This window comes from Lepidochelys kempii, chromosome 5, assembly GCF_965140285.1.
Source record: "Lepidochelys kempii isolate rLepKem1 chromosome 5, rLepKem1.hap1, whole genome shotgun sequence".
Taxonomy (NCBI): Eukaryota; Metazoa; Chordata; order Testudines; family Cheloniidae; genus Lepidochelys; species Lepidochelys kempii.
Window position 1 is genome coordinate 20,415,154 of NC_136384.1, and position 12,820 is coordinate 20,427,973.

Consider the following 12,820-nt stretch of genomic DNA (forward strand, 5'->3'; position numbering starts at 1 on the left):
CTGAAACTAATTTGGTTAAAATATATAACTAAGGCAAGTGTATAAACAATGAATATGAATACTGGTACACACCAGAGGAAAGCTTTTTATTTGTAATATCTGTTATTTAATGAAATCCCAGAATTTAGGTCATTAGCTGTAATTAAACTTTTCTCTTTCTGAACGATCAGCTTCACATTCACAGATCTGTGCTGAAATACCTGTATAAGGTTGGTCTTGTCCAGTTCCTCTTTTAAGTCACATTTGGGGAATGGCTAGTGTTACATTTATTAACACATTATTTCAATATTTATCCCATGAAATTTCCAAGTGAATTAATGGTGGTAAAACTGGGAGGAAAACCAAATACTAATCCTTCATTTTCCCCCCCCGCCTGAGTAAAGTTCAGACAGTTCATGCGCTGCCAAGGACATGGTTAACTAGATCACCTTGCTGCAATTCAACAGAGTAGGGTGAATTTAAAAAAAAAATTATGAAAAATGTAGTTATAAGGACGGGAGGGATTTCTCTGATGGTAATTGGATATGTGTTTGTGAGTTCAGAGCCGGCCCACAACATTTTGGCACCTGAGGCAGGAGCTCAAATGATGCCCCATGCCTCCTCGCTTGGGCCAAAACTTAGAAAGGTCTCAATTCTGCCTTCTTCCTGTTCTTCTCCTCTCATGGTATTGCTCTGCTACCTACCCCAATAAAGGAGAACTAACAACTTAAAATGCCTTGTTCAAAAATTTTAAGTAACACTTAACTTTCAAATGCCTGAACAGCAAATATCACTTTTCTTGTCTGCACAGTAAACCCTGGCATTTTTATCTGTTTGAATAATCAAAGTAGTGCTTTCCATGCCTCCTTAGTTGCAAAGATTTGAACTGTTTCCTGCTGAAGGTCCACAGTCTGGGCCAGCTCATGCTCTATTGAGATGGTTGCAAGGCCGACCAGCGTCTCCTGTGTCATTATGGAGCGTAGATGTGTTTTTATTAACTTCAGCTTGGAGAAGCTGTGTTCTCCACTGGTAACTGTTACAGGAAGCGTTAGAGGTATGCGCAGAGCAACAAAAGAGGGTGACCTTTTGGAAAGAGGGTGGTCATCTTATTTGTGCACATATATTCCAGAACAGCCTTTGGAGTTGATCCTGCTGAAATGTATCTTGAAAGGGCTTTCAGTTGATCACCTAAATCACGTGCATCAATATCATGCATGTCATCATGTGTCAACACTGTCTCTAGTGCCCTGCATTGCTGGTGGAGGTCTTCTTCAGGTATAGTGAGGAGTTTTGGAATATCATACAACATCCCAAATATTCTATTGTGTTCCTTGAGCTGCATGAAACGTTCATCAGCTGACTGTATTGCACACTCTAGCACCTGGTTAAAGAATTCAACTTTATATTGTTGTTTGGGATTATCCTGTGCCTCGTAATCAAAATGTCTTCTTCTTCGGTGACTCTTGTATTCTTGAATGGGTGGGAAAATAGCTTCAGTGTGAAGTTCCTCTGCCAACTTCTGTGCACTCTTCAGAACATTTTGAAATCCCTCATCTGACCGGTACGACTGTAGGTATGACTTTGCTTTGTCCCATTGTTCATTGCTCCAGATATATCAAGGTCAACACCTTGGAGTCTCTTGCTTACAACATTTATTTCAAACATTATGTCACGCCACAACACTAAGCCACACAGAAATTTGAAGTTATATATGTTTCTGGTGATTCCATTTCCCTCTGCCACTGTTCTCCCACGAACAGTTCCTGTCATAGCATTATCCGCCATAATGGCAACTATGGCATCATCTATCTTCCCAATTTGGTGTTTGATAGGCTTTGTCTCTGCTCGACTTTTGCATCATGTGCCACTCAGTGGTTTCAGTGTCAGAGAGGATGTTCCCAGATATTGCTTCAAAATTTGCCATCGATGAGTTGATGCAGAGAAAAATACATAGATGATTTGAATTACATTAAAAAATTCAGCAGCCTCACTAGAAGCTGCTGATGCTGCATCACTGACCACCAAGTTCAATGAATGAGAACTGCATGGGACAAAAAAAGCTCATGGGTTTAACTCTCAGATCCGTGTCTGTACTCCTCTGTTCTTTCCTCTCATGTTGGCACCATTATCGTAGCCCTGACCTCTCGTGTCAGCTGTTGCAATTCCCGTATCTTCCAGCTTTTTATGAAGCACATTTGTCATACCAGCTTCTGTAGTATCATAAATGTCAATAAATTCTAGAAAATGCTCTCTGACAGTCACCATTGCAGGCACGTTTTCACTAGGTTCTGTTGTTGTTACAAAATGCACCATTAAAGTCATTTGTTCCATATGGCTGATGTCAGGTGTGCAGTCCAGAATAACAGAGTAATATCTTGCTGACTTCAGATCTGCCACAATCTTCAGTTTGACTTTTGTTGCCAGTAACTGTATGATCTCATTTTGAATTGTTTTTCCAAGGTAGTGGTGTGTGTACATTTCCTGGGTGGTGACTCTTCTTAGATGCTCCTGGAGTACAGCATCAAACTCGCCCATTAGCTCCACAGTTTTAAGGAAGTTTCCACTGTTTGGCACATACAGCTGATCTGAAGTGCCACACAGTGCTAGGTTTTGGGTAGCAAGCATTCTTACATTGACAATGAGCCTTTTCAGAACATTTTGCCAATAAAGAGCAATCTTCTTTTGATGCTGATCATCTGTGGTGACCTTTAACCTTCGTCTCATCTCAAGCTCTTCCCACCTATGGAATGCTCTCTGGTGATTTGCTTCCTTCTCATGGCATGCCAGATTTTTCCAGTCCTTTGTTCCTGTAGAACCCAATGGGGCTAGAACATTAGACTGGAAGAGTTTGCAACAAAAACAGTATGCAGCATTCTGGGTTTTTGAGTACATAAGCCATGGCCTCTCCACTTTGTCACCATAGAGGATTTCACACCAGTAATGTGTTGGATGGAAACTTCTATTTTCATTGTCTTTGGGGAACATGAAGTTTTTCACTTGTTGTGGCCCATGCAGTACAAGGAAGTCCCTCAGGCTACTGCTCAAGTGCGTCCACAGTCCTTGATCATCTAGACTTAAGCAACTAAACTCAGCAGCAGCTGTTTCTTGCGCCTCCACCACACTCCTGAAGAAAAGTGTAGATCAGAGAAGAATGTGCATGATTACATCCATTTGTGATGGAGATACGGATGCTACAGTAGCTGCCAGGTCACCTTCACTCTGACTAACTTGAAGATCAGGCATCTCCTCACCACTGACATCCTCACTGGGGCTGGAAGGTTCATCATGAATATTTGTGTCTATATATCTCAGGAGAGCTCCTCCCTGCTTAGGTGGAGAAGCTTCCTTTGCTTTCTTTCTTTTTCTGAATGCTGCCCCAGAGGGGTGTTTTCTTCTTTCACTCATGACTGCTGTTCTGTGCCACCTATTGTGGCTCTCAACACTAAATTGAGGGGGACAAATAAGCAGGCTGGTACCAGGGCCTGAGTTAGGGAAGTTATCAGCATCTTAAGGGCCTAACTGGCTCCTACTACTTCAGTTGGCTGCCTGTTCTCCTCAAGTGGGTTCATGGAAGCAGCAGGAAACAGGAAGCTCCTTGAGAAGCTGGTGTTAATCAGTCCAGGCTCCTGGGGGTGCTAGAGAGGTACATAAGAGGGTTCTCCTCTTCTCTCTTCCTGCAACTCCTGCTGCTTTCGGTTCTTCCCTCTCACCTTTTCTCCTGTCTGCTTGTTATGTCTCTTGTGCCCTCCTTCCTCCAGCACAGCACTTCACCATCTCTGTGCATCTAGAGCAGAGAGAATACATGTGCACCAACATCAGACACAATCTTCTACACTCTGGGTCCTAGTGGCACCCCTCCCCACAGTCTGGCCCCTGAGGCAGCCACCTCAGTTTGCCTCATGGTAAGGCCAGCCCTGTGTGAGCTGAACAACAGAAGGCTTTGTAACTTCCTAGTATTTAAATTAAACTTTTCGATAAATCTGTCCTGTAGCCTTGAATAAATGTAGTTATTTCTGCTCCTCTTCTGATGCTGTCTTTGACCTAATGACTGGAGCCCTGGTTAACCTTCTACTTCTTGATGTTAAGCTTCAGACTTAGTGCTATGCAGTCTTATAAGACATCAATAAATTAATATTCCAATTTACTTGGAAAGAGTATTCATAGATTTATTTTCAAATAATAAAATGCAATTTATGTGTTTATACATTCCCTCCATAACATACATACAGACTCTCTAGATAGATAGATAGATAGATAGAGATATATATGTGTTACACCTAGAACTAATTGTACAATTTTTAAAAAGCACAGAAATGACTTTAGAAACCTCAAAAAAAGAAAAGGAGGACTTGTGGCACCTTAGAGACTAACCAATTTATTTGAGCATGAGCGAAGCCCAAGTCTTGCTAAAAGCCTACGGTGCTTCGGTAATGGGGTTTAAGTTATTAAATATCTTAGTTACTTTTAAAATGTTACCCTTAGAGATGCAGGAAAAGGTCCACCTTGATTATCATGCACATTGTGTAGAGAGTTGTCACTTTGGATGGGCTATTACCAGCAGGAGAGTGAGTTTGTGTGTGGGGGGGTGGAGGGTGAGAAAACCTGGATTTGTGCTGGAAATGGCCCAACTTGATGATCACTTTAGATAAGCTATTACCAGCAGGACAGTGGGGTGGGAGGAGGTATTGTTTCATATTCTCTGTGTGTATATAAAGTCTGCTGCAGTTTCCACGGTATGCATCCGATGAAGTGAGCTGTAACTCACGAAAGCTCATGCTCAAATAAATTGGTTAGTCTCTAAGGTGCCACAAGTACTCCTTTTCTTAGAGATGCTGTTTTCTAATCGAGAGGAGGAAGTTCTGCCAGTTTAGTTTTCTTAGCTGTGTTGATGAATGCAACTTGGAATATTTTGAAAATATCAGTACCATCTCGTACTAATGCTGCATAACAGCATTAGTTGATTACAGAAGGAGCTGCATTTTGTCTTTCCTTATATAATAAACCAAATTTCATGGAACAATTTGTTTTAAAAAAAACCTAGTTGTTGTTAAGGCCTAGATCCTGCAGTCTGATCTACTAATACCCTTGTTTCTACACACATTCCTACTGAAGTACATGGAGCACTTCCTGACACAAGGGTCCTCCCACTTGGATCAGATTGTGGGGTGGGACCTAATTTTGGTGGTGGTCAAAGATGCTGTGTTGTTGGTCCTGAGAATTAAGTGTTTATCCACTGAATATGTGCCATACATATTTTGATAAAGCAAGCGTCTCCATTCTACCCACAAATGTGCCCCAGATGTGGAAATCATCAGTAAGAGTAAGAAGTCTTTGTGATTGTCTCCATTGATACTGCCAGTAAAGGTAGTAGAGTGACATTTATTTGTAACATCTGTCCACTAGAAGCTGTTCTGAGACCACCAGGCCATTTTATTCAAGCTATTGAATAGCAATCTTTATCCCAAATAGAAAACTTTGAAAAATATTCTGTTTTAGATGCAAAATGACTTTGTACATCTTAGATTTTGATTCACTCAGCTATTATTAATAATATTTGTTTCTGAAAACAGGATTTTCCTAGCTACAATCTTTGCTACTACAACCTATTCCTAACTTAACATCTCTGTAACGTATTAAAGATATTTCTACAGCAACTTGTAATTGGGGGCAATGGAGCCTTCAAATTTGATTTTGTTGTAAGTTTAGGGGAAACCCCTTAAGCTTTAGTGCTGTTTCATTATAGTATTTTATTAAGGATAATATGAATTTGTTGATGTGTTGACTACTTAAAACGCATTATAATTTTTGTAGAAACAGTAATAATTTCCTATATTGAAATAGGATTTACTGGTATATAGTTTATCGCAGAGGTATAATTTAATTCACTGCTACAATATGCAGTAACAGTGTGCACCAACATTTAGTCTGCCCTAATCCTGGGGATGAAGCAGATGAAGTAAGAGGTCTTTTTCCATTTATAATTCCTATAACAATATTTCACAAAACATTAGAACAAGAAATGAAGGAGAATCTAATAGAAACTACAGGAAACATGTACGTTGGCCATATTTAATTTCCTGACTTGGAATTTGGCTAGGATACTCCAGCATCCTGTTGTTTCCTGAAACCATGTTAAGAAACTGTTTAAACACCGACAAAGAGTTAAATCACTAACATTATGTCTGCAGCACCTCTATGTTCTGTGGTTGGCTTCCACCCAAGTATTGGCTTGGCTAACTTTGCTTACCTTTTGAGATACGATGAAATCACATTTCAAGATTATATTAATACAGACTTTTTTTTTATTATTTTGCCTTACTTTTTTACCTTTTAACAAAAACAAACAAAAAACCCAACAATTCTTTGGAGATTATAAAGGGTTTTTTAATCTAAAATGTTAAGTGCTGTTTTTGCTGACCAAGGCTCTTGATAACTTTTTTGAACATACTACTAATAAAAACTGTACTATCTTAGTATTTTCTGGATTTTTTATATTTTTCTAGTGTAATAAAATAGTGAAAAATACACACAATTCTTTAAATAGGTACAATAATGCTGTACTAAAACAATGCACTCATTAACCCTTATGAGCTACCTAGTACATTTATTCATGCCTACCTTCAGCATTTAGGCCCCATTCTTGCAAACACTTCTGTACCTGGTTAACAATTACAGAGAGTAATCCCGCTGAAATCAAAAGAACTATTGAAATAAATGAGACTACTCATGATATTAAAGATAAGCACATGCCTAAGCATTTGCCAGATTCAGGCCTTGAAGACCACACATCACTTCACTGTCTAGCTATTTGTTTGGACGCAGTAACACTGTCTCTTAAAGGAACTACTCATGACATGTCTCATTTGCCAAGTGTTCAGAGATAGAGGATCTATTTGAGTATTATATAATTTATTTAAATATTAATCTACAGTGACTTTGCCTATTTTTACAGTTTGCCATGTACTCAATAAACAAATAACTGGCAAATTCAGAAGTATTCCTGGTGTTTTGAGTCTGTGACCATACACTATGTACAATAATGTCTAGACATTGGAAGTAGGGGTAGGGACTATATATTGGCTGGTAATATACCTTCCTTCCTTTTGAAATTATTCCTTGGCTTTTATCATTTTAAATAAAAACCATAAGCAATAGTTATCATTTAATTTTTGTGTTAAACATATAATAAGACTCTCTTTAACTTGTTTTTAGTACTGCAGGATATTTTTGTTTCACTTCCTGTATAGAAAGGGTATGTTCACATTTTTCCTTCTGTTCTCTCTTTCTCTGTCAAATTTTTTTTTAAAAAAGTAGTAATCAGTGCTGGGATGGATGCATTGGAAACTCAGGTCCTCTGTCCATAAAACTAGTACAGCAGTAGCAGTGCTCCCTTGTGCTGTCATGCCATTATGTGTCAAACCTGACCAGAAGGAACTGCTTTTAGGGATGTGACGGTTATTTTCCTTTGACATCTCTGCTGAGTCTTTCTGGCAGCTTATGACACTGAAAACTTGTCTGGTTGAGACTGGATTTTGACCACCAATTCATTTCACATAGGTTACTGAGCAACCACTGTATAGTAACTAGTTTTGGTCACTACCAGCTTGGGCTGGATTTAACCTATCAACTGAAGTTGAAAGGCTCTATATCCTATTACCAATTTCCTTGAGCCATCTATTCCTTCTTCTCCTCTAGCCTTCCTGCATCCAATATACTATTCTGTTCCTGATGATGTTTGTATTAGAAATCATCCTCATTATTTTGAAACCTTTTTCCCTTCTTGGGGTGCTTTTTTTGTAAAGGGGAGAAAAATTGTATATGCAATAATCCTTTAACTATTTTGTTTCCTCTTAACTACTTTATTCTGCAGTTTCACCATATAGTTGACCATATAGTTTCATCTTTCTTGAGATTTTTTTGAAATGTGGAGAATTATACAATACAATGGTGATACTTTTTAAGTGAATTATTAGATATACACATTAACCCCTAGTTTTACTTAAGTGTCCTTATGTTATCTTGTTTTGCATTTGGAGATAGAGCTATATTGAGAAAATCTCATCAAAATATTTTTCCTGGCTAGTATGTCTGTTTTTTGGATTTCTGAATGGTGGACCCTGATGAAGATTGCATTGGTGCAAAAGACAGAGGCATTGTACTCATGGGCTAACAAAGGTTAAGCTGAATTTAAATTTGAGAGAAAATGTCTTGTCTTTCTCATGATTAATCAACACTCACAAACATGTATATGATGTAGTATATATTATACATACTTTACTATTATATATTACAGTAGTATATATATGTGGTATGCCAAAACACATTTCCTTTCCTCTCCAACCCTGTTAAATAGCTGGCAATAGACCTTACATAAAGTTATTTATTTTCTTCAAACATAGTTATTTTCTTACCCATTAATGTATGCAGCATAGTAAAGAGATGCCTGTATGACCTTCCTAGAATCTATTTTCTTGGACATTTGAAGTGCTTCATGAGATCATCTATTCAATTCATAAACCACAATTTACCTAGAAACCGAGCCTGTTTTTACTTATTGTAAGTAGTTGCATGATAATATGCAAACACTTCTATTTCATATAGAGAATTCCTTAACATATTTGTTTCAGAATTGAAATTTTATTTGCTTTAAAAAATAAAATGTACATTTTTATTAACATTTCAGTGTTTGTCCAAAGGACAAATTTAATTACTATTCAGTAAGACAGATTTTTATGTTAAATGCCAATTGTTTTCTGGAAGACATATAATATCCTTAGAACATCTAAATTGGACACATTAGTTAAATTATGTGGCACACACAACTTTAAAATGTTACAAACAGTTCTGTACATTTTAGAAGACCAAACTTTTGATAACTATAGCCTTTAGCCAAAGTTATGACATGTATGTTTTTATTACACAATTAAGCACAAAAATAAGGATTGAATAAGATATTAAGCAATGGCGTACTGTATATGGGTGGAAGAGTCTTGATTCATGGTTGTAGACATTATGCCATTCTGTATATTTGGATTTATTTTTGTAATTGACCTTTTTATGCGGTCAGTTGCACTCAGTTTGTAGAATACAGCTGTAGTTGCCTTCCTTCTAGGGAGTGGCTGCTATAGCAACTACTGGTGATTACTAATTTCTTTTCTCTAAAGTGACTGAGTGACCTTCTAGGATACAAGGTCATACACATAATTATTTTTGTATTGTATGTTTGTGTGTGTATATAAAAACTCCTATTCACACTAGCCAGTGGACTATGATACTGTTGCCATGAAAAGGACCATTTCTTTCCAAAAATGTTAGTTAAAACAAGTGGCAATAGTCATTTTGATTTTTTTTCCCCAGTTATTTGCAATATACTGTTCTGCTCATACTTAAATCCTTATGTCTGAAAAAATTATAGAGGAATGTGCAGCATCATGTTTAATATACATCTCTGTCAGTTGCAAGCACAGCCCTTTGTTCTTATAGAATCTGTCTTTTTAGTTTGCTTTTGTGTTCTGGTTGTGGAGGTGAGGATATGTTTTCTTAGTAGCAGTCAGTGATTTATGAGTTCACAGAAAAATATTCTGTCAAGTGTTTAGAAAGAAAATATGATTAAACTGATATTTTGAATTTGATCTTTTAAAGTCTTTATAATGCTTATTGTTTAATCAGCAGATGAAAGGATTACATTAGTTTGATACTAAATTGGGACATTAGTCATGACAAAATAATCATATAAAGAAGCCTAGAAAGTTACTAATATGTGCAGGAAATAATAAAATCCAACATGAGAAAAACATGGTCTACTACAACTGGGAAAATAATTTGAGATACAGATATCAGTGGTATGGGACCAAGTGTGAAAGCAGTAATACTGGGAAAAAAAACTTGGAAGTGATAATGACCAGCAAATAAGATTTAATTTTGCAACATCATTAAACAGTGACAACAATGCAATTTGGGGCTGTATTAACAGAGGCATCCCATTATTGTTTAGTGGGTTTGTGTTCCTTCTAAATGACACTGGAGAAGTGGCAATTTAAAATAGTGGCCTGTGAACTGCCTTCAGAAAAATGTTGACAGACTGGAGGGATTTCAAAGAGGAAAAATAGAATGATTAAGGGTCTTGAAGAATTACATTGTGAGGAAAGAGTAAAATAAATAAGTATGACTTGGATACATTATGGCTAAAATGGTAAACATTGACGTATTTTAGGACAAAAGCATCAAGAGGGGAGAGGAATTGGTCAAACTCAGCATAACTAAGAGTAAAGGCATGGACTTGTGCACAGGAAAATTTATGCTAAAATGGAAGAGTGTGGAATCTGACAGGTCAGGATATAGTAATTGGTTTTGTTTTATTCAGAAGAGTTGGGTGACCATAAAATGTTACCAGAAGATTTTTGCCTGCCATGAATGTTACTTCACACTAACTGTATATTAACTGTGTATACAAAATGTTCCTTGTGCAGTTTGTATACAAGCTCATGTTTAATTGCGACAAGTGACAAACATAAACACAAGTCTGCTACTAAAATTATACTGTATATTCTAGCCATATACTTTTAAAAACGGATAATTGACTCTTGAATAAATAAAGCCTTTGACATTAGAAAGCTGTCTGGAGGAAACAGTCAGGGTGAAATCCCCTTTTCCCTGAAGCCAATGGGAGATATGGGCCAGAATTTCACTCACATAATTTAAACTAAATTGTAATTTGTCTGGCTATGCTGGAAGAAGAGTAGGAGACACTGGATGTGGTTTAACTGGGCCACAACTTCATTATTAACTGTCTGGGAGTACCTGGCAGATAGGAGTATACAGTGCAAATAATTCCATGATTATTTCAGTATATCCTGGGAGGCTTTTTTCAGCCCTCCACCTTCCCTATCCTGGTGCCCAACCCTTCTGCTGTTGGGACCTTTCCATTCCCCCCTCGAATGAGGGTTAAGTTGGGCTATAAAGGTGGGGGGCTTGGCTCCCTGCTGTGCTAGTCATAGTAGCCCTAGAAACCCACCGCCCACCCCCATTTCTGCTCCTTTAACGAATGCCTCCTATATATCCTTTACCAATCAATTTACCTGATCACTGTATTCTTTCCCTATGGAGTAACTGCACTGGACTAGGTCAGTGCCCACAGCAGATCCTGACCAGACCTGATGTTTCTCCATTTCCGTGGATGGAAGGGTGGTTGCTGTTCTACTTGGTCCTGGTAAAAGAGGGCTTCTCCTTCCCACCATGTGCTTATATAGCCTTCCCTCTCTTCTGATCACCTGGAAGGAGGCTGGGTCACATCCCCACAACCTGCTATGTGAGTGCTACAAAATCACTCTGTACAGTGCTTAATCTGTAATGAAAAAGGTGCTGGGGCTCAAGCACTTTTTTTTACTTCCATAACTGACATAGCAAGCCCAGAGTTAATGGGGCTCAGCCCTGGCAAGCCCTGGCACAAATTAAGCACTGTCCCTGTGTCTCTCTCCCCCTTAAACAGGTACACACCTTCATCCGGCAAGCCAGAGTACGGCCCCACCACTTAATATGCAGTCAGTCTCCACCTATTGGTAAAATGTGTTTAGGGAACTTGAAATAAGATGTGATTCTTGAGTATCTATAGATAAGCAGGTGTAATTGTTGCCAGAGAAAGTAAAGTGAGTTGAAATAAACTTTTTTTTTCTTTCAGAAATCCCCTTTTGGTTAACTAAATGCTATCACTTTGTGAAATGATAAAACCCATTTCCATATTCATGTTTTGTCCGTGAATCCTGGATTTTGTAGTTGTTTGAGTTAGCTGGACGATTTATAAAAATAACATTTAGCTTGATAACTCCTTATTACACATCTGAGGAAACTTATTTGCAGTTATTACATTATTATGCATAAACACTTAAATGTATTCTTGGTCTAAGCATCTGAGATAGTAAAATTATGAATAATTAGAGCATAGGCTAACACTTTCCACGTTTGATCAAACCATGCTCTATTTGCTATATCTTTGCCAAAAGACTTGGAAGATGTGTAGCTATCAAAATTATAGGTGTTGAAGAATGCCTTGACCTTGTAGAGTTGCACAATTCACTACTTGGGCTGCTTTTACCTTCTCATATACAAATTATTCTACTTTTTGTTACAGTATAGTATTGACATATTTGAGGACAGGATCTGGTACATAGCAAATTTCAAGCCGCTATTTAATATTTCATATTAGCACAATGTAGGTGGGAGGTTTTGCAATTGGTGGTTCTTTAATACTGTAAACATTTCAAGTTTTAAGATGTTAGAAAAGAGTTTTTCAATAATTCTCGATTAAGATGAAAGATTGTGTGTGTGTGGGTGTCAGAGAGAGAGAGAGTATTAATTTCTTCTTTGCGCTAAGGCCCACAGACCGCTTACAATGGGTACTTCAGCCTGCTTGTGTCTTGGGCAGAATTAGACCTGTGAGTCACTGGCAAAAGGGCAATTCTTCCAGTAATTTCTGCCTCCCCAGTGGCTGGTGGCTCAGCCAGACCTCCCTTGGCAGAGATTTCCTTAGTCAAATTCCGATCTTTGTCACATTTCTGGCTAACAACTTGGCTCAATAACATGCCCATCTAATTCCAAGCAGTGTCCCAGGGCTGTTTTACCTTTTGGGGAGACTGAATGCTCAGCTTTGCTTCCCCTTCTCGTGCAGGATTCAGGGAAAGCCAGAAGCAAAATGAAGATTGTGTGTTACTGCTTTATCGTTCTTATTGAGTGACTCACTGGGGAGCTCAGCTGACTCTATGGACAGTGTAGTATATTCTACATAATGGTCTCTGGGAAGGTGTAATAGAAGGATGGGGATTTTCTGCCATACCTAAAGATTGAG

General features: G+C 38.1%; 1 protein-coding gene across 6 annotated transcripts in view; it reads left to right on the plus strand.

Moving 5' to 3' along the window:
- The window catches only part of WDR7 (WD repeat domain 7), a 385,388-nt gene that overhangs the window by 129,340 nt on the left and 243,228 nt on the right, over positions 1-12,820 (plus strand). The gene's annotated exons all lie outside the window — the stretch shown is intronic.